General features: G+C 40.3%; 1 pseudogene; it reads right to left on the bottom strand.

Annotated features, from left to right (window-relative positions):
• Window positions 1-521: 521 nt before the first annotated feature.
• On the bottom strand, window positions 522-13,816 carry LOC100769704 (annotated as a pseudogene).
• Between the last annotated feature and the right edge of the window lie 13,431 nt (window positions 13,817-27,247).

Below are 27,247 nucleotides of genomic sequence, written 5' to 3'. Positions count from 1 at the left end.
AGCAGCAGAACTTGGCAGCTTTGAACCTATAAGTCTGGCTTAAGAGTCAAGAATAGAAGAAAGGAGTTATGGAATCTTCCGCCATGACTAAGGAGTGTCAGGAGTGCCCCTGAAAGGAAGCTTAGAAAGTCCATTGTGTGAAACTGTGAAGGTAAAGCTTGGAGCACCTTGGACACTCCAAAATTTTGGAAATGCAGAGCTGTGGGATACCTGCTGAGGAAAGCTGCCGACAGGGACTTGAACCAGCCCAAGAGGAAGAAGTGTGTTGCAATCAACAAAATTGAAAAGAATTGGAGGTCTGAAGAGTGTTTTGACATCAAACATGGAGACGCAGCATATGGAATATGCCCAGTTGGTTTTTGGTCTTGCTTTGGTCCAGTATTTCCTTACTATGCTCCCTTCCCTACATTTTAGAATGGTAATACCTATCTTGTGCCATTTTATGTTGGAAGTATGTGATCTGTTTTTTTTTAATACACTGATTTATTCATGTATACATTTACTTTAAAAGAATATATTTAAACTTTCATCAAAAACTAAAGTGTCTTTAAGAATTTCTCAAAATCATCTACTGAAGTTTTGGCAATCTCTTTGCAGAATACTTCATCAGGAATAGATACGAACTTGTCCAAAGAGACATAGTTAGTTTTTGCTGGATTGTACTGTGCTTTTCCCAAGTAGACAAGAAATAAGTGTCTTTCTTTAATTTTAAATACTCTTGTATTAAATACCTGTGGGAATTTGACGAGATGTGGTGGGGGATATTCATCACGTTGTGTATATAATCAAAAGTCTCTGTAAGTTTCCTTTTGTTTGCAGTTAGCATCTTTGGGATTCTGGTGACCATATGTTGAATTTCATTTTGTTTAAAACCAAGTTCAAGGCGATAAACCTTCATATTTTCTAGACTTCCCGTTAGTAGCCTTGGAAGGCAAACAATCAGATCTCTATCTAGTCTTCTTCACACTCAGTTCAAGTTCTTTCTGAAAAAAATCCCAGTCTGTTATCCAGCCTTTCCACCGAGAAGCTCAACAGAAATGGTGCATTTCTCACCATCCGTGCAATATCTGCCTTAGTGAAATTTTTTGACTGTAGACAGGCTACTCTGGCTCAGGCTGGTCTTGACCTTTTCATTTTCTGGGTTTAGTTTCCCAAGTGTTGGGATTACAAGCATATAGAGCAGGCTGTGATCTGTTTTTTAAATTTTGATTTTGTAGGTGATTACAGTTACGAGATTGTATAAATCTCAGAAGAGATAAGCTTTGCTGTAAAACAAACAAGACCAGAGAGAAAATAGGAAAGTTTATTTTTTGTCTACATCATAGTTTGCTGCAGGTTTCAGAGCTCTGGGCAGAGGACTCCAGATTCCTTCCTCTGACATGGGTGCTGCTATTAATATGTGGAGATCACAACCTTCAAGGAGGAAGATGGAAACCCAGGGTGTGTAGTGGCCAGGACTAAAATTCACTTCTACTCACAGCCCAGTCCTGTTTCCCTCAATCTCAGTGTAAAGACATCCAGGAAATAAAACTTTCTGATGTGCTATAGAAGGGAAAGGGAAGTTCTGAGTGTATAACCAGATGTTTATTTGCCTAATTCTCTTTTTCAATAAACTTAATCTTTTTTACCTAATGTAACCTACTAAGTTTAACTCAACTTTCTATCCTTTCAAATACATAAAATTTAATAGCCTGCTATTTATCTGAGATGATATTTTTGCTTGTCACTGACGATTCTAAACACATTTGTTTTAAGCCTGTTAAAAAGTTACCTCATTATTTCTTTTTCCTTAGATATAATGTGTCCTGTTTGTTGGGTATGCCAACCAGCTCCTAATAATGTAGATAGCATCATGTCTTTGTAATTTTTATTTGAAAACCAATCACTTATGGGAGTGTTTTTCTCATGCTGTCCCTCACTGTTGGATGCTTTAAGAATTGCCTCAGCTTCATTAACCTTGATACCCAAGACACACGAGGACACAACTAAGAAAGAGAACTACAGACCAATATCTTCATGAGCATTGATGCAAAAAATACTAAATAAAATACTGGCAAATCAAATCCAAGAACACATCAGAAAAATCATCCACCATGATTAAGCAGGCTTCATCCCAGGGATGCAGGAATGGTTCAACATACAAAAATCCATCAATGAAATCCACCATATAAACAAACTAAGAAAGAAAAATCACATGATCATCTCATTAGATGCCGAAAAAGCCTTTGACAAAATCCAACACCCCTTCATGATAAAGGTCTTGGAGAGATCAGGGATAACAGGAACATACCTAAACATAATAAAAGCAAAATACAGCAAACCAACAGCCAACATCAAACTAAATGGAGAGAAATTCAATGTGATTCCTCTAAAATCAGGAACAAGACAAGGCTGTCCACTCTTTCTATATCTCTTCAACATTATACTTGAAGTTCTAGCTAGAGCAATAAGACAACAAAAGGAGATAGATCAAGGGGACACGAATTGGAAGTCAAACTTTCACTATTTGCAGATGATATGATAGTTTACATAAGTGACCCAAAAAAACTCTACCAGGGAACTCCTACAGCTAATAAACACCTTCAGCAAAGTGGCAGGATACAAGGTTAACTCAAAAAAAAAATCAGTAGCCCTACTATATACAGAAGATAAATGCGCTGATAAAGAAATCAGAGAAACATCACCCTTTACAATTGCCACAAACAACGTAAAATACCTTGGGGTAATGCTAACCAAATAAGTGAAAGACCTGTATGGCAAGAACTTTGAGTCTTTAAAGAAAGAAATTAAGGAAGATACCAGAAAATGAAAAGATCTCCCATGCTCTTGGATAGGCAGGATCAACATAGTAAAAATGGAAATCTTGCCAAAAGCAATCTACAGATTTGATGCAATCCCCATCAAAATCCCAGCACAACTCTTCACAGACCTTGAAAGAACAATTCTCAACTTTATATGGAAAAACAAAAGACCCAGGATAGCCAAAACAACCCTGTACAATAAAGCAGTGTCCAGAGGCATACCATCCCTGACATCAAGATCTATTATAGAGCTATAGTCATGAAAAAAGCTTGGTATTAGCACAAAAATAGACAGGTAGACCAATGGAATAGAGTTGAAAACCCTGATATGGACCCACACACCTAAGAACACCTGATTTTTGACAAAGAAGCTAAGGTTATACAATGGTAAAAAGAAAGCATCTTCAACAAATGGTGCTGGCATAATTGGATACAGACATGTAGAAGACAGTAGATAGATCCATATCTATCGCCATGCACAAAACTTAAGTCTAAATGAATCAAAGACCTCAACATAAATCCAGCCACACTGAACCTCTTAGAAGAGAAAGTATGTGGTACCCTTGAACAAATTGAGACCGATTTCTGAACATAACACCAGTAGCACAGACACTGAGATAAACAATTAATGAATGTGACCTCCTGAAACGGAGAAGCTTCTGTAAGGCAAAGGATACAGTCAACAAGACAAAACGGCAGCCCACAGAATGGGAAAAGATATTCGCCAAGTCCACATCTGACAGAGGACTGATTTCCAGACTATACAAAGAACTCAAGAAGCTAGTCACCAAAACACCAAATGATCCAACTAAAAGTGGGGCACAGCTGGGCGTTGGTGGTGCACGCCTTTAATCCCAGCACTCAGGAGGCAGAGGCAGGCGGATCTCTGTGAGTTTGAGGCCAGCCTGGTCTCCAGAGCGAGTGCCAGGATAGGCTCCAAAGCTACACAGAGAAACCCTGTCTTGAAAAACAAAACAAAACAAAACAAAACAAAAAAAGTGGGGCACAGAGCTAAATAGAGAATTCTCATTAGAGAAGTCTAAAATGGTTGAAAGACAGATAAGAAAGTGTTCAACATCCTTAGTTAACAGGGAAATGCAAATCAAAACAACTCTGAGATCAGAATGGCTAAAATAAAAAACACCAATGACAGTTTATGCTGGAGAGGATGTAGAGAAAGGGAACACTCCTCCACTGCTGGTGGGAGTGCCAACTCGTACAGCCACTTTGAAAATAAGTATGGCGATCCCTCAGGAAAATGGGAATCAGTCTACCACAAGATCCAGCAATTCCACTCTTAGGCATATACCCAAAAGATGCACATTCATACACCAAGGTCTGTTCAACCATGTTTGTAGCAGCATTATTTGTAATAGCAAGAACCTGGAAGCAACCTAGATGCCCCTTAACTGAAGAATGGATGGAGAAAATGTGGTACATTTACACATTGGAGTACTACTCAGCGGAAAAAAAAACAGTGGAATTTTGAAATTTGCAGGCAAATGGATGGAACTAGAAGAAACCATCCTGAATGAGGTAACCCAGTCACAAAAAGACAAACATGGTATGTACTCGCTCATATATGGATTTTACACATAGAGTAAATGATTACCAGCCTACAATCCACACAGCCAGAGAAGCTAGGAGACAAGGAGGACCCTAAGAGAGACATACATGGTCCCCTAGAGAAGGGGAAAGACACAAGATCTCCTGAGCTAATTAGGAGCATGGGGGAGGGGAGATGGAGTTAGGAGAAAGAGAAGGGGAGAGGAGGGCATGAGAGAGCAGGAGGATGGAGTCAAGGGAAGAATAGAGAAGAGCAAGAAAAGAGACACCATAATAGAGGGAGACATTATAGGTTTAAAGAGAAATCTGGCACTAGGGAAATGTCCAGAGATCTACAAGGTTGACCCCAACTAACAATCTAAGCAATATTTGAGAGGCTACCTTAAATGCCCTTCTCCAGTAATGAGATTGATGGCTACCTTATATTGCCATCCTAAAGCCTTCATCCAGTAGCTGTTGGAAGCAGACACAGACACCCACGGCTAAACACTGAGCTGAACTCCTGGAATCCAGTTACAGAGAGAGAGGAGTGATGAGCAAAGGGGTCAAGACCAGGCTGGAGAAACCCAAAGAAGCAGCTGACCTGAACAAGGGGGAGCTCATGGGCCCCAGAGTGATAGCTGGGAAACCAGCATAGGACTGTTCCAGATCCCCTGAACGTGCATGTCAGTTAGGAAATCTGGTTAATCTATGGGGCCTCTGGTAGTGGATCAGTATTTATCCCTAGTACACGAATGGACTTTGGGAGCTCATTCCACATAGAGGGATGCTCTCTCAGCCTACACACACGGGGGAGGATCTAGGCCCTGCATCAAATGATATGACAGACTTTGAAGATTCCCCCATGGAAGGCCTCACCCTCCCTGGGGAGCAGAAAGGGGATGGGATAGGGGGTTGGTGGAAGGGCAGGGGAGGAGAGGAGGGGGAGGGAACTGGGATTGACATGTAAAACAAGCTTGTTTTTAATTTAAATTTATTTATTTATTTATTTGGTTTTTCGAGATAGGGTTTCTCTGTGTAGCTTTGGAGCCTATCCTGGCACTTGTTCTGTAAACCAGGCTGGCCTCAAACTCACAGAGATCTGCCTGCTTTTGCCTCCAGAGTGCTGGGACTAAAGGCATTCACCACCACGCCCTGCTCTAATTTAAATTTTAAAAAGGGGGGGGAAAAGAATTGCCTCAGACAGATCCTCTGAGATGCCAACTCTGAGCCATGTCTTTGTATCACGGATTAGACATTTGCTCCATTGTAGAACATTATGTTTGGATGGTATACTTATGCATAGCAAAGGCCTATTTCCTATTTTTATATCATAATCATTGTTTCCCATTGTCCCAGAAAAACGATCATGAAATTTTGAGGCAGTCCCAGCTCACTTGTGGAGAGCTTGGGCTTAGCCCATCTTTTTACACAGAGCGCTGGCTTCTGCTTCTCATTTGTTCTTAGGGAGCTTGGCCACTTTTCTTACAGAATGATTGATGACTTGGCCTGTACATCTAGCTGGCCCCAATTTTTTTTTTGTACTGCATCTCTTCAGTTTCTGCTACCTCTTTAGAAGGCCTGACTTATCTTTTCACCTTGAATTTAGTGTACTACCGTCTTTGTCATCTGGCACACATCCCATCACAGTTATTTGTGTCTTCTCAACTAGACTGTAAGAATGTTGAAGGTAGATTTTATTCCCTATTTATCTTGTTGCCCCAGTGCCCAGCATAATGGCTACAGACTAAAGATACTTGATACTGAAGAAATTAAATTTGAGGTTTTTTTTGGGCCTCTTGAGAAATCCAATTTTAACTATAGCCCAGAAATGAGTCTCCAGTGGTACAACATGATGTTTGTGGAAGATAATTTACAGACGTACCCAAAAGGCATGTATGTGGACTCTATAAATGATGTTATGATCTGCCTGTTTGTATGCTAACTTATGCAAGGCCTTTCATTTGCTCTCACTTTGCTCTTTGAAGATATAATTGCTTCTTGGTTTCATATTTCTATTGCTCATTACACTGTTCCATACCATTTCATTCTGAAAATAAAACAAAATAGGATATTTAAAATTAATGATGTGAGGCACATCTCTCTCTCTCTCTCTCTCTCTCTCTCTCTCTCTCTCTCTCTCTCTCTTACACACACACACACACACACACACACACTCCCCCTCTAGGCAGAATTAGCAAATGGCTTGAACACAAGCCATTATTTTTATTGGAAGCATATGGGTTTCATTACAGTAAGAAAAGTCACTGGTTAGAAGGAGAGAGACCTCAGACCATCTTTGCAAAGAGTCATTAAGGTGTTTGTGTACCGTTACTGCCTCCTCACTGACCCTGACAAACTCATGATGGCTGCTTCTGTTTTAATGAAAGTTGAAATGTCAATCTGATTTCCCTAAAACCAGGTCAGTAAGAAAGTGTTTTTAAAGCATTGACATAGGAGAACCCACAAACAGAAATTCTCAGCAGAATTTTTCTTCAAAATAAAAAAAAATGTCAGCAAAGCAAAACTGAGAGAGGTTGCTATGGGCAGATCTGCCTTCAAGAAATGCTCAAATAGCCAGGTATTGTAGCACATGCCTTTAATCCCAGCACTTGGGAGGCAGAGGCAGAGACTGGCAGGTTTCTGTAAATTGGAGGCCAGTCTGGTCTACAGAGCAGGTTCTGGGATAGCAGGGCTACATAGTAAGATACTGTCTCAAAATAAATAAAATAAATCTCAAAGCAATTGTTTTTTGGTTATTTCAAGACAGGGTTTCTCTGTGGCTTTGGAGGTTGTCCTGGAACTGCCTCTTGTAGACCAGGCTGGTCTCAAACTCACAGAGATCCGCCTGCCTCTGCCTCCCAAGTGCTGGGATTAAAGGCATGCGCCACCACTGTCCAGCTCAAAGCAATCCTTTAAGATAAAATGATGTTTTCTTTCATACCTCACCCCCTTTCTCCCCCATCCCTCTTATTCTCTGTTCTTCCTTTCCTCTTCTTTCCCCCTCTTCTTCTTCCCCCTCTTTTCTTCTTTCCCTCTTCCTTCTTCCTCCTGCTTCAACAAGGTTTTAGTATGTTGCAGAGGTTGGCCTGGAACCCTTCATGTAAACTAGGCTGACTTCAAAATTGCAGTCACCATCCTGTCTCAGCCTCCTGGGTGCTGGGATTAGACGTATAAACCACTATAGACTAAGACTTTTCTTTTTCTTAGCCTTAATGGATCCAATGGATAACTGTATAAAACAACACTAGAAGTATATTTGGTATGTATACTTAAGTTTGTGTACAAATGAAATGACACAGGTCGGGGAGGAAACTATTATTTCTTAGCTATAAGCTGGTTGTACTACCCATAAAGTAAGATGGTGCTATTTGGAAGTAGAATTCAATTAATTGACCATGTACATTGCAAACTCTAAGGTCTAAGTATAACTAAGATCACTAAGTATAACTGATATACAAAAAAGAAAAGAAAAATGGAATAATATCAAATGATCAGCCAAGCCCAGAAAAGACAGAACACAAGGGTACAAAGAACAACAGAAATGAGTAAGAAATGCTAACAAAACAAAACTTAATACAACAATATCAACAATCATTGTGAATGCTGACAGCCTAAATGCACAATTAAGAGACTGTAATTGAAGATCAAGAAGAGAAAACAAACTATATGCTCTCTATAACAAGTCCACTTTAATCACAAAGTCACATAGAGATGAAAAGGAAGTGGATGGAAAATGTCATATCATATTAAAACAGATCACAGCAAAGTAGACGAACAGTATTAATTTCAGAGGGAGGAAAATAACCAGTGGCAAAGAGGAACATTACGAAGACAGATTGAGTAGTAAGTTCTTTAAGATGTAACAGTTCTTAATGTTTGTGTGTCTGAAAATGGAGCATCAAAACACATGTACAAACTGAAAGGAGGGCTGGAGAGATGGCTAAGCTGTTAAGAGTGCTCACTGCTCTTGCAGAGGACCTGGTTCAGTTCCTACTGCCCAAGATCCCTGTAACTCCAGCTCAGTGGAATATTCTGCCCTCTGCTGGCCTATGTGGACACTTGCACATACACTCAAACACACACACACACACACACACACACACACACACACACACACACACACACTTTTACTGAAAAGACACTCAAGGAAGAAAAGGAGAAGAATCCATGATTTCAATATCCTTCTATCAAACATAGGCACAGCAGGCAGAAAAATCAGTAAGAATTCAGTTGAACTCCAAACACTGTCAAGCAGCTGGATATAATGGGTAGTCATAGGTTACCTGTTCTAACATGGTAGAGTGCACATTCTTCTCAAGTTCACATGAAGTGTTCACCCAGACAGACCATACTCTCATCCAGAAAATGTGCCTTAGCAAATGTAGAACAATATGAATCCTACAATCTCAGCTTTTAGGCCACAATAAACTTCATCTAGCAATCAAGAAAAAAACAACAGCTGGAAAAATCTACATTTCGAGATTAAAATACACATTTATAAATAACACAAAGTTCAATGAATCAATCTCAAGAGAATTTTTTAAAAAGTCAAACTGAGTGAAAATGAAGACATAGCCTACCAGATTATACAGAATGCATCAAGAACAGTACTGAGAGGGAAGCCTGTATGGGGGGTGGGGGAAGGGTAACCTAAAATCCAACAGTTAAGCTTTTACCTTTGAGAATTAGGACAAGAGCAAATTAAATTCAAAGTAAGTAGAATAAAAGTAATAAAAATTAGAGCACCATGCAATGAAATTGAAAACAAAATATAAAGAGATCAGTAAAGCTCTAGCCAGGCTAAGAGAGTGATGTCACAAATTAGTGATACCAGAGATGGAAGAAGGAATGTCATTACAGAATACATGGACTTTCAAAGCATAAAGAGGGAACATTATGAACCACTCTGCCTCCAAACCCGATGACCAGGAGGAAGCTTGTCATTTTCATTCCTTGAAAAACCTCAGTTTGTCAAGATTCACACAAGAAGAAATAGATATTCTGAAATGGGTTCATATCTACAAAAGAAATTTAATCAATACTTAATGACACAGCTGTTACAAAAGGGTCCACTGGTGAATTTTACCAGATATTTAAGGAGGAAATTCTACCAAAGGTCCTATAAACTCTTCCGGGAGCCAGAGGCAGAGAGAAAACTTCCTCACTCATTCTATGAAGCCAACATCACCTTAGTACATTATAAAGCCAATGACATTACATGAATAGAAAATTATTAACCATGATCACACATGGAAGATAGATTTAAAAATCCCCAACAACAGCCGGGCGTTGGTGGCACACGCCTTTAGTCCCAGCACTCAGGAGGCAGAGGCAGGTGGATCTCTGTGAGTTTGAGGCCAGCCTGGTCTACAAGAGCTAGTTCCAGGACAGCCTTTAAAAGCCACAGAGAAACCCTGTCTCGAAAAACCAAAAAAAAAAAAAATCCCCAACAACATTTTGAAAAACTGAACCCAACAGTATATAAAAAGAATTATGCATCATGGCCAAGAGAGTTATTCCATGTAAACAAAACTGGTTCAACATTTGGAAGCTAATTTATCATATCAACAAGGTAAAGGAGGAAAACAGTCATATCATCACATTAATAGGAATATAATATTTGATAATGAGAAAAACTTTTAGTAAATTAGGACTATAGGAAAAGGTCCTCAACTTGATCCTGTCTATAAAAAGCCCTACAGGTAATGTTTTACTTAATGGTGAGAAAGTAGCAATATTCACACTATAGTATCAACACCACTTGGACACCCAAATGCAAAGAAAGAAATTGAGATACAGTTCTTCCAATCTTCCTACAAGTAACTTGAAGTAGATCCCAGAGCAACATGCAGAGCCATGATGCTCCTGGAAGTAACAAAAAAGGAAGTCTGGGTGCCCTTGAGTTTGGCGATGACTTGTTGGAAATGACATGGAAAACACACTTGTAGGGCGAGGATGAGCTGGACTTCATTAAAATTAAAGACTGTGTTTTGTCCAAAAACCCTATCAAGAGAGCACTAAGAGAAACGAAAGGCTAGGAGAAAATATTTGCCAAAGAGTAGCTGATAAAAGACTGGTATCCAAAACATATGGGAAACTCTTAGAACTCAACAAGAACGAACCCAATTAAAAATGAGACAAAGAACTTAAGGAGTAGCTCTTCAAAGAACATAGATGATAGCAAAGAATTAGAAGATGTTCCCTGTGGCATCATCGGGGAAATGGAAACTAAAACAGCAATGAGCAGACCCCAAATGTAGAACCTAGAACCCTGATAGCATCAAAGGTGGACAGGTGAGAGCTTTCTGTCAGGGCTGGCTGGAATTAAAATGGCACAGTCATTTACAAGACAGTCAGCAAACTCCAACTACTCTTAGCAGGTGACCCAGCAATTGAACTCTGGCATTTACCCAAATGAAGAAAACTAGGTTCCATATAAAACCCTGCTCATGGATGCTTATGCCAACTTTTTCATTGTTTCCTAGACTTGGAAGTAATCAAGATATCCTTCAGTAGATGAATAAATAAAAGCATTGTAGTATGTCTGGACAATGTGGGAAGGGTGACAAAAATACATACTAGAAATACATACTACTGGTTTCACGGTATAGATCACAAGTAAAGCACTTGCCTAGAATGCTTGAGGCCTGGAATTTAATACACCACACACCCAACACACACACACACACACACACACACACACACACACACACACACACACACACACACACCCCTCACATACATTTACTAAATTGAAGAGACCAATCAGCAAAAGCTATATCCCATATAATTCCAAATACGTATCTTTCTAGAGAAGGTAAAACTATGAATAAAATCATAAGATAAGTGGTTGTCAAGGGCTGGAAGAATGAATGACTGGGCAGAATGTGGAGTATATTTAGGGCACTGAAATACTCTGGAGACACAGTAATGATGGATGGATGCCATTATGCATTGTCTAAACCCATGATATACTCCAAGTCAAGAGCAAGCCCTATTGAAACTAAGGCCTGTGGTGATAGTGTGTGAGTGTATTTCTCTCAGTAGTGTCAACAGGACCTTTTTGGAGTAGGATGCCAAGAGAGGGAGGTTGTACCTGTATTTGAGCAAGGGCATATGGAAAATTTCTGTATGGCTTGCTCAAATTTTATGTAAACTTATAATGTCTCTTAAAAAATAAGCCTGTTGGGCAGTGGTGGCGCACGCCTTTAATCTCAGCATTAGGGAGGCAGAGGCAGGTGGATCTCTGTGAGTTCGAGGTCAGCCTGGTCTCCAGAGCGAGTGCCAGGATAGGCTCCAAAGCTACACAGAGAAACCCTGTCTCGAAACAAACAAACAAACAAACAAACAAACAAACAAAAAGCCTGATGATTAGGTTGGATCCCTGGAGCACGTGTAAAGAACTGGATGTGGTGGCAAGAACCTGAAACCTCAGACTCTTGAGCTAGGAGGCAAAGACAGAATAAACCAGAAGCTCATGGACCAGCTATCTGGGAACACAACACAGCACAGATACAGGAGAAACCCTGCCTCAGCAAAGTAAAAGATGAGAACCAGCTCTTGAAAGTTATCGTCTGACCCACATACACACACACACACACACACACACACACACACACACACACACCCACACCAAAGTCTATTTTAAAAAAACAACAAAAGAGTAATACCATTCACATTCACTGAATTACTGTATACCAGATCCTTTCCTTTTTTTCATTTGAGTCTGTGGGAGAAGAAATAGCATCATTTGATTTGCTTGATGGATCGTGTGACTGACAGAAGAAAATGCGCTTTCTATCCTGGTCATCACCTTGTCTTTGGCAGAATCTAGACAGATTAGAGGGAACACAGAGACAGGGCTCTCTAATGTAATGTGCTTATGTGTTACAGTTTGAGTCGATTAGAAGCACAAAATTATGGAATTTGGCTTGAACATTAAAGGAAATGTACTTGTTCACATGCCTAAGAAGTTGGAGGAACGGGGCTTCAGCCAGGCTGGATCCAACAACTCAGAGCCAACAAGGAAGGTTTGGTTGTTTTTCTTTTCACCCTCTCCCTTAGATAATGTATTTCCGAAAGTGACCACAAGATGGCTGCCAGTAGCTTTGGCACTCACGCACTCCTTCATACTGAAGATCAAAGGTCCCTAGGTCCTTTGTAAGAAAGAAAAAGGGTGTTCTCTTCAGAACCCTGAGAAAATGTGTTTGTCATCTACATTCCTGGGTTTTGTGTTTGCCTTTCACCAGCCATGGGCTGTACCAGTTACTCATTTTTAGATTTGAGTGTGGAGTCAGCCGCCGTCAGGAGCTCGGTTGTGTGAGTGAAGGACGCCCAGAGTAATCAGGGTGCCCAGTGGAGGAACTGGGTGTCACGTGTCACACCAGCGAGCTTCCTCTGCAAAGGGATCATTCCTCTTTCCTTTCTCTGATCTTGGAGGGGAGAAGGGGTGTAAAGGGGAAGAAGCATAAGGGAAGCGGGATCCTGCCTGGTTCTGGAGATAGTCTTATATGTCTGCCTGCCTCAGGAACTGATGTTAATCCCAATGATCGAGAATATGATCACTAACACAGTTTAAAGCCAAATTTGAAGCAAGTTTTAATTAAATACTGGCCAGGTGGATGGGTTCTGGCCAGGTTCATACCCAGGTTCCTGGGAAATGACCCAGAATCACAGTTTGCAGCAGCTTAAGAAGGAAAACCCATGATTTATTGCATTTCCATCCTGTTCAATCAGGGGCAAGTTTACCTCCTGATGTCCTCTAGTCCACATCCAGTTAAGGGCAAGTGTACATGCTGACGTATTTTCTGCCTGTGAACTACTACCCACATGCGATCAAGTGCATCCGGTGCAGATGGGCCAAACAAACTTGTTTAGGGGAGTGAAAACATGTGACTTGTTATCTTCCATAAACCATAGCCTCTAGCATTTCAGGGACTATCTGTCCTTGGACAAGGGGCTTGCAGATCAGAGGCATTTTTGTTTCATGGATCTCTTAGGCCTAGTCATTAAAACTGAAAATGTAGCTTTGGCTCATCAAGGAGTGATGAGTAAGAGCTCCTCTCTCTCTCTCTCTCTCTCTCTCTCTCTCTCTATATATATATATATATATATATATATATATATATATACATTTTGCCTTTGTCAAAAGTAAACCATCTGGGCCTAAATGATGAAAGGAGAAAAGCCAATTTCTTCAAACTATGCTCTCTCCTACACACACACACACACACACACACACACACACACACACACACACACACAGTGGGTAGAGAAAGAGATGGTGTGAGTGAGGGAGAATCATTTTTAAATGTTAATAAAATTTTATAAAAGAAACAACTCACATCTTGACTGTCTTTTGCTGTACTGACTCTTCTCTATCATTCACTTATGCCTTACCCCAGAATGACCTTTGTGTCCATTGCTGTACTGTCACTCTCTGGTGGCACCAAGGACATGACAGTCATCATTCAAAGTCCTACTCTTAAGCTTTTATTTACTTATTTTTGTGTGTGTGTGTGCATGTGTATATACATGTGCCTGTGCCTGCCTCTCTCTCTGTCTCTGTCTCTGTCTCTGTCTCTCTCTCTCTCCCTGTGTGTGTGTGTGTGTGTGTGTGTGTGTGTGTGTGTGTATGTGTGTGTGTGTAGGTACCTGTGGAGGTCAAGAGAGTGGTCAGACTTCCTGGAGCTGGAGTCAGAGGCAGTTGTGAGCCACCTGACATGGGTGAGCCATCTCAATACTGAGGCATCTCTCCAGCCCCAAAGGCCTATTCTTATCTCCTCTCTTCCATGTCCTTATTATTTTCACTTTTGAAAGTTTTGAGATACTGTCTGTATGTATCCCAAGATAACCAAAAACTCATGGAGATCTTACTGCCTCAGGCTTCCAAGCAGACAGTCACCATTTTTTTTTCAAGACAAAATACTATATCAATAGCCTCTTTAAAAAAAAATATATCTGAGCCAGGTATAATGGTGCAAATTCCAGCACTCAGGAGGCAGAGGCAGAGGCAGGTGAATTTCTGTAAGTTCACGGCCAGCCTAGTGGACATAGCAAGTTCCAGGACAACTAGGACTGCATAGAGAGACCCTGTCTCCAAGACATTTTTAAATAAAGTATGTCTGAAATTCTACCACAATGCAGATGTGTGTGGGGGGGGGGCAGAGAGAGAGGCAGAGAGAGAGATTGCATATATATTGGCTGGATTTTGTTTGTTTGTTTTGGAGGGGTTGAGACAGAGTTTCTCTGTGTAGCCCCGGCTGTCCTGGAAAACTGTAGACTAGGCTGGTCTGGAAGTCAAAGACCCGCCTGCCTCTACCTCCCAAATGCTGAGATTGAAGTTGTGCACCACCTCACCTGGCTTGTACTGATATGTGTTTAAACATTGGGAACAATATACAAAAGACCTGTTTGTTCTTTCGTTTTATATTATTTACCAACACAACCCTAAGAAGTCAAATGAACAAGGAGGCCTGCTGATTGAGCATATCCCTTGTATTTTAAAAATGGAGAGGAAGACCGAAGATTTGTTGCATATGCCTGATGGAAGGCTGAAGTGGTCAAGGTCAACACTCTCAAACCACAGGCAGTCCTCTGCCTCTGAAGTATAATCCACAGAGAAGTCTCCCCAAGTTTGGAGAAAGTACTGGGGTATGTGTTTCAAATCACAGTTTCCATAAGTCTGCCACACCTTGAAACAGACTCTTCTGTAATGAGATGTAAGCATTTGCCACTTTGACTGATACCTGGGTGGTCCATAAACACAGCTTGGAGCTACTGTTTTGGAGTGATTGCGTCATAGAGCACCTGCAGGCAAATGTGTAGCATATAGCACAATCTGCTAGGGCTTTTGAACCTGACTGGATGGACCACTGCTGACTTGGCCGAGACAGAGGTAGGAAGAGCAGGCAGCTCTTTGTCTAAGCAGATGGCACCTTCAGACCTGTTCCACTCACAGCCGAGCCAGTAGGGGTGGATGTGCTTGGTCAGCTGACTTAGAAGCATTTGCCATGATATCTTGGGGGAAGAGAAGGGTTGAGCTGTGGGTGAGCAGAGGGAAGGAAGAAATAGCTTAGGAGAGGTTCAAGAGAGCTGTTGACACTACAAAAAAACATACTGACCTAGTTATCTTAACAATCCCTTTATTCTTCCCAATGCATATGTTCTATATGTAGTCAGGTGTAAAATTGCATGCCCACTGCAATTACTTTCCTCTATAGCTCCATTTTGGCCCTGGCCTTTATTAGAGCTCTTTGGGTATATTGTGGGGGAGGGAGGTGGAGAAAGGTGGGAGAAAGGTGGCAATAAGCTTCAAGCACTTCTATAAATTAGGTCATTATTGTATGAATGGCTGGCTGTGATATATTGGTGGGTTTGAAATCAATTTAATGGCAAGCACATTTAACTGGAGTGGAAAGGAATGATATAGAGAATAGAAGAGGATGAAATAGACCAGCAAGCATTAGTGCTGTTAGTGTGGGTGTGTGCCCTGCTTACAGCAAGCTGAATGCAAATCCCCCCCCCTTTTTTTTTTGCTTTAACCATTCTGTTGAGGTATGATTGATTTCACTTAAATGTGAAGTCTAAAACAGTAAAAGGCAGAGAAACAGAAAATAGAATGCTGGTTGCTAGGGCCTGGGAGAAGGGGGAACAGAGAGGTGTTTGTCAAAGGGGACAAAGTTTTAGTTAGGCAAGATCAGCAGGTTCTGGAGACCTACTAAACAACACAGGGCTCGACCAAGTCTATTGTGTTATATACTTAAAACTTTGTGAAGAGAGGGATGCAGAGGTGGCTTCGTTGGTAAAGTGCTTGCCTGCCAGCATGAGGACTTGAGTTCAGATCCCTGGCACCCACAAAAAATATTGGGCACTGTGGCATGCATCTGTGATTCCAGCACTGGGAAGGCTGAAATGGCAGATCCCTGGGGCACCCTGGCCTGAATCAGAAGACTACAGCTACTCTGTCTCAGAAAAATAAGTGGAAAATTATTGAGGAAGATAGTGTTATGAGAGGTTCTTTCCCTGCCAGCCTGGTTCCACCACTGCTTCAGCCCCAAATGAACACACAGAGACATATTAATTATAAATCTGTTGGCTGATGACTAGGGCTTCTTATTGGCTAGCTCTATTTTAATTGTTAACCCATTTCTTTTTTTGAGACAAGAGTTTCTCTGTGGCTTTGGAAGCTGTCCTGGAAGTAGCTCTTGTAGACCAGGCTGGTCTCGAACTCACAGAGATATGCCTGCCTCTGCCTCCCGAGTGCTGGGATTAAAGGCGTACGCCACCAACGCCCGGCTTGTTAACCCATTTCTATCAGTCTATGTATCGCCAGGAGGCTGTGGCTTACCCTGTAATGCCCTGGCATGTTGTTACTCCTTCCACAGCATCGAGACTCTGCCAGGGCTTGCCTACCTTTCCCAGAATTCTCCTCATCTCCTAGCTCCACCTATCTTCCTGCCTCATTGGCTGAACAGTGTTTTATTCATCAATCAATAAGAGAAACATAAACAGAAGGACATCCCCCATCAAGATAGTGTCAACTTCTGGCCTCCACAGACATATCACATGCGAACACATGCACTTGCATGAACTTATGCACAAACCACACACACACACACACACACACACACACATGCATGCACACACACTCACATGCATACACACACACACACACACACACACACACACACACACACACATACACACACAATTCTAGAGAGTATAGACGTTATATTAAGTACTGGACTAGAGAGAAAAATATGTTGTTCGAAGAAGTCAGGGTTGGGATTCAGGTCATGTTGTTTGCTTAGTAAAAGACACTACATTTCAGGTCTCCTAAATCCAAATCCTCTACCATCCAGCCTACTGTCTCTGGGCAGTAGGCATGCTTCTTTTAGTTTTGAGATCTCCATACAATTTCATTCCTAATGAATGAACATTGGCTTGTATGACATTATTCGCTTTGCTACTGTACTATTGGGGATTTGGCAATTTCATTTGTAGCTAACATAAATAATTCTGCTCCAAATATTCTTATAATTAAAGTTTTGTTGTTCTTACGAATTACTTGTTTGGGATACATTTTCTGGCATGATCGTTTTTTGTGACTCTACTGCAGAAACTAACTAATTTATACTTTACCAGTAACGATCTCCCAAGTCTCACTGGTGCTGGATTTTATCATTTATCCTTATACTTGTTTATCTGATATGTGTTAAATGGCCCTTTATAATTGTTTGCATTTGAATTTCTTTAATTAACTTTGGAAGCTTAGCGTTTCAAATGCTGGCTTAATGTTGGCGTTCCTGGGTGTTTGAAACTGGCTGTGTGTGTCCCAGCCCCTCTGGGAACCTGGTTCAAATGAACTCAATATATTTTAGATGGCAAACTTTAAATACACTGCTATATCTAGATGAAATATAGTTTCTTATTCTCTTGCATCTCTTTTTTCTCTTGATTTTGTGGACTTCCATTGTTCCAAAGTTTTACATTTTTATATCATTGAACCTGTCATTAATTTTTACTTTGAAAACTTCCTCATTCTTTAAACTGTAAGCGAGAAGAATAAGTGCTATAAGTAATAGGTCAGAGACACTGTTTGTCATGCTCTATATGTGACTTTTAATTGTCTAGTATACAGACACAAAATAATTTTTTTAAAAAAGCAAAAACCCACCAACCTCCCTTTCATGGAGTATGAGCATGTGGGTTAAGAACTGAGGTATGGTAAGTTTTGTTTGGGTTTTGCTTCTGTTATTTTGAGGCAGGATCACATGCCACCTGTGCCCTCCAACTTTTGTAGCTGAAACGGGCCCTGAACTGATCCTTTTGCCTCCACCCGAAGTGCTAGTTTTATAAGCATGGACTTCCAGGCCTGGAGCATTAGGAACCTTTTAACTAATATGTTTTTTTAATCTTTGTTGTTTTTAGTGAGTGAGTGGTCTGAGACCAGTGTCATCTAAGAACTTGTTAGGAATATAAAACTTGGGCCAGCAAGATGGTTCAGTGGGCAAAGGTCCTGGCTGTCAAGTCTGATGACAACTTGAATTTAGGAATCTGCATAGTGGAAGGAGGGAACCAGCTCCAGCAAGTTGTCCTCTGACCTCCACATGCATGCTGTGGTACACACACACACACACACACACACACACACACACACACACACACACAAAGATATATATATATATATATATATATAATATATATATATATGTAGAGAGAGAGAGAGAGAGAGAGAGAGAGAGAGGGAAAGCAAACAGAAAGGAGGAAAAGAGGGAGAGAGAGAATGGAGGGAGGTGGGAATGAAGGGAGGGAGGGAAGGAAACTTCAAGGCTACTCCACACCCACTGGATCAGGAACAGAGGTGGGCCCTCAGCTGTTTTTATAAACCCTCCAGGTGTTTCTGACACAGGCTTTTACTTGAATACAAACTCAACAGCCACGGTTGCACTTACTTCTAACTTTGAATTAATTGGTACTAGAAATCATCTCTCTTCGATAGGTGATTCCCCTGGGGTCTACAGAGTAGTATTTATTCCATTTATCAAAATGCCTGGCAACAGTGCCCCTCCACCCCATCCTTGGCAGCACAGCCAATTAGATGCCTCAAGTCTTCATTTGCAATTTCACTCGTAGCTCCCCTCCACTCAACACCCACTAGGACTTTCTACTTGTTAAGGTTTGCATGAGGATATTCTTCTAGTTGCCCTCCTGGGTTATTAGCTTTGTGATATTATGTGTATTTTTATCTTTGCTTATGGAGAACCTCTCACTATGCTTTCTCATTATTTTCTGTTCTCTGGGGTCTATCCCTAGTGACTTCATTGCTGATCACTTCCCTTCTCTCAAGGTCAGTTTTGAAGCACTTTTTAATCATGATGCAGGCAGACAGTCTTAAAATATTGAAGTTTAAAACATAAGATGAAAAGTTCAGAAAATTTGAAGGGGGGCTGAACCCCAGGAAATATCAGTGTTGCTAGCAGGGAATACTTTGAGGACTTTTAAAGGTCATGGTGTTAATAGGGTCAAGGAAGCAGCTGAGTTTGGGGCCTAGCTGTAGATGCCCTAAAGTGGATTCTATCAGTTCATTTGAAGTTAATCAGGCTTCTAAAAACAAACCAACAACAACAACAAAAAAAACCTGGCCAATTAGGGTATTTGGAACAATTTTTCAAGGTACTCTCCCAAAGTTTCTTATATTTTATTATTTAAGGTAACCGAGTCCTTAAATCTGAGCTGTTGAAATGACTCAGTAGGAAATGCACTTGTGGCCAAGAATGGAAATATAAGTTCGATTTCAGGAACTCACGTGGTGGAAGAAAAGAACTCATTCCCATAAATTGTCTCTGATCTCTCTGTGTGTCTCTGTCTCTGTTTCTTTCTCTCTCACACACACACATATACACAAATAAATGTAAAAAGAAAACACTGAACGTCCTTAACTGGGCATGTACAAAGTATAATTTGTTACATTTTGGATGCAAATAAACACAAACACCCAGGGAAACCCTGTTCTGCCTCAAGGAGCTGCCACGCCCACTTCTAGAAGGGAACTACCACGCCCATCACTGGACAAAGGCTTCTGATAAATAATGGACTCAAGTTACTGATTTCACCCTGTCTTGAAATGTTTTTAAAAACTTGATATGTCAAAACACAGGAAGAAATTGATGGTTTTCTTCTTCATGTTTTGGAGACTTCTAGCTTACATGACCAGTGCTTTTATTATCCGTAATAAGTGCAAGGTGCTACCAAAATAGTTAATTCAAAGCCAGTATCTGGCTCAGCTGGTAAAGGCACTTGCCAGCAAGCTGCATGGCCTGAGTTGGAAGGAGAGAACTGACTTCTCCAAGACAGTTGGTTCCATGCCTGAAATGTGTGAAGTTTAGGGTCTTCTGTCTAAATGCTTACCCTATGGTTTCCTTTGTTTCTCAGGTCTATTTCCTCATGACAGTAAGATGGTAGCTCATGTGCCCAGCTTCCTCCCATAGCACTCAAAAGCAAAAAAAGGTCTCCTTGTCCATCTTCTCTACCATCAGTTAACCACTCACAAACCACTCAGCTCCTGGAAGCTCCCATTCATACCTACCAATCACTGGTGAGGAGGGTGATGTTATTGGCTAGCTGCCATTGGCAAGCCATCATGCATCTTACTGGTTCAGAAAGATTTCTATTCTAAGCCACTCAAAAGCAGTACCAATAGTAATTCTGGTAACAATTTTCTTACCAAGGATGCACAAAAGAAGCTGTTGGTTAGAGACCATGTGTCCACATAAGCATTACACACATGATGTTATCAGAAAGGAGTGCTTCAGTCCTTGGTGTCTTTCAGCACCCGAGTCAACCACCTTGGGAGCATCCTGAACTTACTGATAGAAAATAAAGTACTTATCATGGAAGTAAGCAGTCTACAAAAAAAAAAAAAAGCATAAAGCAATCAGGTTTTTGTTTTGGGGTTTTTTGTTTTGTTTTGTTTGTATTTTGACATACTGGTTTGGTTTTTTTTTTTTTAAGCATTTAAAATACTGAGTGAAATCTGTAGCTTCACACAGTCTGGTATTTGTGACAGAGCTGTGTCTGCAGGCAACTTGGGAGATTGGAGGGACCGTTTCATGAAAAGGAACAGGGCTTCCCTGGTGTTTGTGTTTGTTTTTAGCCCACTGTGGAAACTTAGAACTTCTGTGCCATCTCCCCAGTTCTCTATTTAAGCTATTTTTATTTTTAATTGGACCTTCTGTTACTTACAGCCAAAGTAAGCCTCATTTAATGCTTTACTTAAAAATGAGTTTCATAATGTTAGGGTGTGGTGGTACACACCTTTGATTCCAGCACTCAGAAGGCAGAGGCAGGGAGATTGCTGTGAATTCAAAGTCTGCATAGCAAGTTCCTGAAACAACCAAAGCTACATAGTGAGACCCTGTCAAGGAAAAATAAAAAAATCTCAATAAAGAGCCTTTCATGATTTAGAAAAGCAGACTTTATTATTTAGAACAGTTTTTGGTTTATAAGAAATTCAACAGAAACAACAGCTTCTGTATACTGTTCTCCCTCCTCTTCCCCCAACCCTGTCACTAGAGTCCTGGGTAAGTGCGGCTCATTCATTTCCACTGATGCTCCAATGCTATTACCTAAAACCCAACATCACATTAAGACTCCACATGTACATTTTCCATACTTTAGTAAGTGTGATGATATGTATTTTCTCTTATAATATAGGTGACAACTTCAATGCCATAGAAAACCCCTTATGTAGCCAAGTATGGTGGTGCAAGTATTTGATCCCAGGATTTGAGAGACAGAGGTAGGAGGATCTCTGTAAATTTGAGGCTAGCCTAGTCTATATAGTGGGTTTTAGGCCTGCCAAGGCTAAGTAGTAAGACCCTATCCCTCAAAACAAATAAAACAGAATCCTCTATGTCCCATCTATTCATCCTATCCTCTACTCCTGGAGACCACTGATTGCCTTTTTTGAAAATTGCCTCCATAGTTTAGTCTTTCCAAGAGCATTACATAGTTGGACTCACACAAAAGCCTTTCCATATTTGCTTTTTCCTCCTACACTTAACAATTTCATTTAAGTGTCTTCCATGTCTTTTTGTGACTTAAGAACTCAATTTCCAACTTAATTTCTTTTTTATCACTGAATAATATTCCATTGTATGGATGTACTAAACTTCGTTTGTACATTCACCTATTAACAGAAATCTTGGTGTCTGTATTTTAGAAACTAGAACTAAATCTAAAATCTATGTGCAAGTTTTAATGTGTACATATGTTTTCAGATCATTTGGGTAAACAGTGAGGAGTGAAATTGCTGTATCATATGGCAAGAATGTGTTTATTTTTTTATTTTAAGAAACTGTCAAATTATCTTCCAGAATGGTTATAACACTTTGCTTCCCAGCAGCAGTGAAGAAAGAGTTCCCATTACTCTGTATTCGTACTAGCATTTGGTATTGTCAGTAGTTGGATCCCAGCCACTCTGACAGGCACTCAGTTGAGCAGGCTATCTGGAACGGCTTCTCAATGTTGCTCTAACTTTCAGCTCTCTGATGACGTAGGATGTGACCATCTTTGACAATGTTTACATCCCATCTGTAGATCTTTTCTGGTGATTTATCTGTTGAGATCATTTAGCCATTTTTTAAGTTGGAGTGTTTATTTTCTTACTGTTGAATTTTTTAAGTTCTATGCGGTATAATTCAGAAGCCAGATCCTTATCAAATATATGTTTTGTAAATATTTCCTCCCAGTTTGACTTGTCTTTTCCTTTTAACTGTCTTCCCTGGAGAAGTTTTTAATTTTAATGAAGACCAACTTGCTTTTATTTTTCTTCCATGTGTCATGTGTTCCGTGCTGCATCCACAAAATCACACAGCCAGGCATTGTAGCTCATGCCTACAAACCTAGTACTGAGGGGCTGAACCAGGACCCTCAAGAGTTCAAGGCCAAGCTGGGCTATGTAACAAGACCTCATGTCAAACAAAACAAAACAAGCTCAACAAAAACAAATTATATAAAAAAAAATCCAGCTCTTCTCTTTTCTGCAGAGACACTGAGCTGTCATCATGTAGCAGGCAAAGGAGTTGCAGCTCCGGTAAGCCAAGACCACATGTAAATATATGGATTGTAGTTATGGTTTAATAATTAAGTCAGAGCTAGCCAATAAGAAATCATAGCCAATGGCCAACAGTATTATAACTTAAAAAAAATCCAAAAATCATCATCAAACTCAAGATCATGTAGAATGTTCTCTTACATTATCTTCTATAAGTTTTATATTTAGTCTTATAATCTATTTTGAATACATTTGTTTTTCTGTGAAAGGATTGGATATGTAGGAAAATTCATTTTTTCCATGTCAGTGCCCAGTAGTTCCAACATTATTTGATGACTGAGAATATCCTTTCTCCTCTGCATGTGTTTGTTCCCTTACACAGGTGGGCAGATGTGTTTCTACTGGTCTTTTTCTGGGCCTTCTGTTTTGTTTCCTTTATTTTTCTGGGCCAGTCTTTCAACAGCTCATTGTCTCCATCACTGAGGGTTTGCATGTAGTAAGTCTTGAGTTTGGTTAGTAACCAGCCACCCCAAGTTCCATCCTGTTTCCTTTTTGCCTTTCCATGTAAACAGTGTAGAAAAGATCCTTTAATTTACCCATTCACAGATGAGCTGGAGGCCCAAGACCACTGAAAGTTTGTTCAGCATGGTATATGAATCCAGGACTGTTGCTACTGAGCCCCCAGTATTTTCTTTTCTCCCATGTCTCCAGACAATGAACCAAGCATGTGTATGAACTAGCATCAAACTTGGTTTCTTAGCTAGTGCATCCCCAGCCTGAACACAAAACAGAATCTGAGATTTACCAGAGATGTGAGTCCACTGCATAGCAACTTGCTTACAAAGTTATACTCTGCGAGTTATCCTCTGATTTAATCACATGTACTGTGGCATTCATGCTCACACATACATACACGTAGTCCTACTGCCATGTATATGCCTAGGTTTTAGCATTGCTATACTTCATTGCTTAATTGTTTTTCCTTGGGTCCATTGTTTTTGTATGTGTGTATGTCTGCACTATCTGTTATACTTTATTATGGTCTTTTCCTATGGTGTTGTAAATATTTCACAAATACAACTTTCAACAGTTGCATTCTATTTATTACATTTATTTATCATATAATGTTCCAATTATTAAATTATTCTAGCTACTGCTAAAATTTTTCATTATAATTGTATTCTCATAGTTCAATGTGCACGTGTCTTCATTCCTATCTCTGTTTTCAAACTTGTCCCTAAGTAAAGATGCGGATGCTTTGTGTTTTAAGGAGGCGGCCCTCTTCAACAATTTTGTTGTCAGCTTTGTCAAAACATGTGTGTTTTTAACACATTAGTGCCATGTTCTTTCTGTCTTCACATCCAAACACAATGCAAGACACTTATCTTGTCTCTTTCTCGTCAATTTGTTTGTTTCTGCCCTTCTGGTAGCTCTTAGAAGATATAAATATCTTTTTCTTTTTCAAGTTACAACAGAGTTATGGGACAATGGCCTTTAAGAGAAGATTCTTAAATGAAAACTAAACCAAAGAGCTGTCAGCAAAACCCCACGACTTGTCATTAATAAGGACCTGCCACCAGGTCCTTATTAATAGATGCATCTATGCATAAAGATTACTGAAATGACCTAAAAACCTTCTCTCCCATATCCAAGAACTTGAATTATCCCACTTTAACACTTATAAGTCAAAACATAAGAAAATTAGAATGAAATAGAAAAATATACAAGTTCCCCCTACTATCTTCATATAAGATTGAGTGATGAATCCTTCATTTTTCTGTGTTAATGATATTTTAGGCCCAGTCTATCTAACTTGTTATGTAGTCAGTTGGATTGAGTAACTGAAATCTCCCAAGACTACTACATCAGTTGCATGTATGTATGTATGTATGTATGTATGTATGTATGTATGTAGTCTTAGGGTAGATTAGATAATAGGTTGATTGCCAACTGGTGCAATTGTAGAGCAGCCAAGCAGCATAGCAACCACAGGCCAAATCATTGCCAAGCTACCTCTGATAAAAATGTAGACTTTGATCAATCTTTTGAAATTAAAGAACTTCAGTAAGGCAAAGGACACTGTCACTACGACAAAGCATCAGCCTACAGAATGGGAAAACATCTTCATCAACCCCACATCTGACAGAGGCTGATCTACAAAATGTATAAAGAACTGAAGAGACTAGACATCAACATACAAAATAATCCATTTGAAAAATGGGGTACAGAGTGAAACAGAGAATTTTCACCAGAATAATCTCGAATGGCCAAAAGATATTTAAGGAAGTGCTCAGCATCCTTAATCATCAGAGAAATGCAAATCAAAATGACTCTGAGATACCATCTTATACCTGTGAGAATGGCTAAGATCAAAACTACGGAGGACAGCTTATGTTGGAGAGGATGTGGAGTCAGGGGAACACTCCCCCACTGCTGGTGGGAGTGCAAACTTGTACAGCCACTTTGGAAATCAGTATGGCAGTTTCTAAGAAAATCCGGAATCAAACGACCTCAAGACCCAGCGATACCACTCTTGGACATTTACCTGAAGGAAGTTTAATCATACCACAAGGACATTTGCTCAACTATGTTCATAGCAGTATGTTTGTAATGGCCAGGACCTGGAAACAACCTAGATGCCCCTCAACTGAAGAATGGATAAGGAAAATGTGGTACATTTACACAATGGAGTACTACTCAGTGGTAAAAAATGATAAACTCATGAAATATTTAGGAAAATGGATGGAACTAGGAAAAAACCATCCTGAGTGATGTAGCCCAGACTCAGAAAGACAAATAAAGTATGTATTCACTCATAAGTAGATATTAGATGTAAAGCAAAGGATAATCAAACTAAAATCCACAGCTCCAGAGAAACTAGGTACAAAGAGGACCCTAAGAGGGACACTTGGATCACCCTAGGAAAGAAATTAGATGATATCTACAGGGAAAACTAGGAGTGAGGGGGAAGCAAAGGAGAGGGGAGGGGGGATAAGAACAGGAGGAAATGAGATGCCCTAGTGGGAGGGATGGAGTGGAAGAGCAGTAAAAGAGATATCTTAATAGAGAGAGCCACTATGGAGAAACCTGGTGCTAGGGTAACTCCCAAGAAGCCACAAGGATGACCCCAGCTAAGACTCCTAGCAATAATAGAGAGGCTGCCTGAACTGACCTACCCCTGTAATCAGATTGATGAATACCCCAACTATCACCATAGAGTCCTCATCCATTAATTGATGGAACCAGATGCAGAGATCCACAACCAAGAACCAGGATAAGCTCTGGAAATACAACTGAAGAGAGGGAGGAGGGAATATATGAGCAAGGGAGGTCAAGATCATGGTGGAGAAATCTTCAGAGACAGCTGAACCAAGCTTGTGGAAACTCATGAACTCTAGACCTACAACTGTAGAGACTCCAGGGGACCAAACTAGGCCCTCCAAATGTGGGAGACAGTTGTGAAGCTTGGACTATCAGAGCAGCCCCTGGCAGTACAAACCTGGTACATGAGCTAGCTTGGTGGAGCCCATTCCCTATGGTGGGATGCCATGCTCAGTCTTAATGCATGGGAGAGGGGCCTGGCCCTGCCCCAACCTATTGTACCAATCTATATTGACTCCACATGGGAGTCCTTACCCATTCGGAGGAGTGAACACGGGGTAGGCTGAGGGGAGGTGGAAAGGTGGGAGGATATGGGGGGGAGGTTGGGGGAGGGAAGGAAGGGAACTGTGATTGGAATGTAAAATGAAATTTAAAAATTTTAAAAATGGCAAAAATGTAGATCTTGTTATAAGACAAGAAAACCATAGCCTAAGCTTCCTTATCAATAAATACAAAAACCTCAAAAAACTATGAACAAGTCAAGTCTAGTGATATGTATAAACAATGACAAAGTGAGATTTGTTCTAGGAGTACAATGTTAGATTAATAATTCAGATAAACCTGTAATTCATTGTTTTAGCAGAATTAAAGAGAGCACAATATGATTGTCTCAGTAGATGAAAATCAGTAGCAAAATCCAATAGCCATTTATTATAAAATTTTCAGCAAATAAAGGAAACTTCTCTAGCTGATTAAATTTTTAAAGTCTATAAAAAAATCTACAGCTATTATCAAATGAGCCAAATGCTGAACATTGAATTCTCACTAAGACTAAGAACAAAGCAAAAATTTCTGAAACTGCCACTTCTATTTACATTGTATTGCAGGTCTTTAAGATTTGTTTGTGTGGTATATGGGGGCATAGGGAATATGTGCATGTGTGTGTAGATGCCCACAGAGGCCAGAAGAAGACATCAGATCACCTGGCACTGTAAGTACAGGCTGTTATGCGCTGCTT

Source organism: Cricetulus griseus, chromosome 4, assembly GCF_003668045.3.
Source record: "Cricetulus griseus strain 17A/GY chromosome 4, alternate assembly CriGri-PICRH-1.0, whole genome shotgun sequence".
Classification (NCBI taxonomy): Eukaryota; Metazoa; Chordata; class Mammalia; order Rodentia; family Cricetidae; genus Cricetulus; species Cricetulus griseus.
This window is presented reverse-complemented; position numbering and strand designations above follow the sequence as displayed.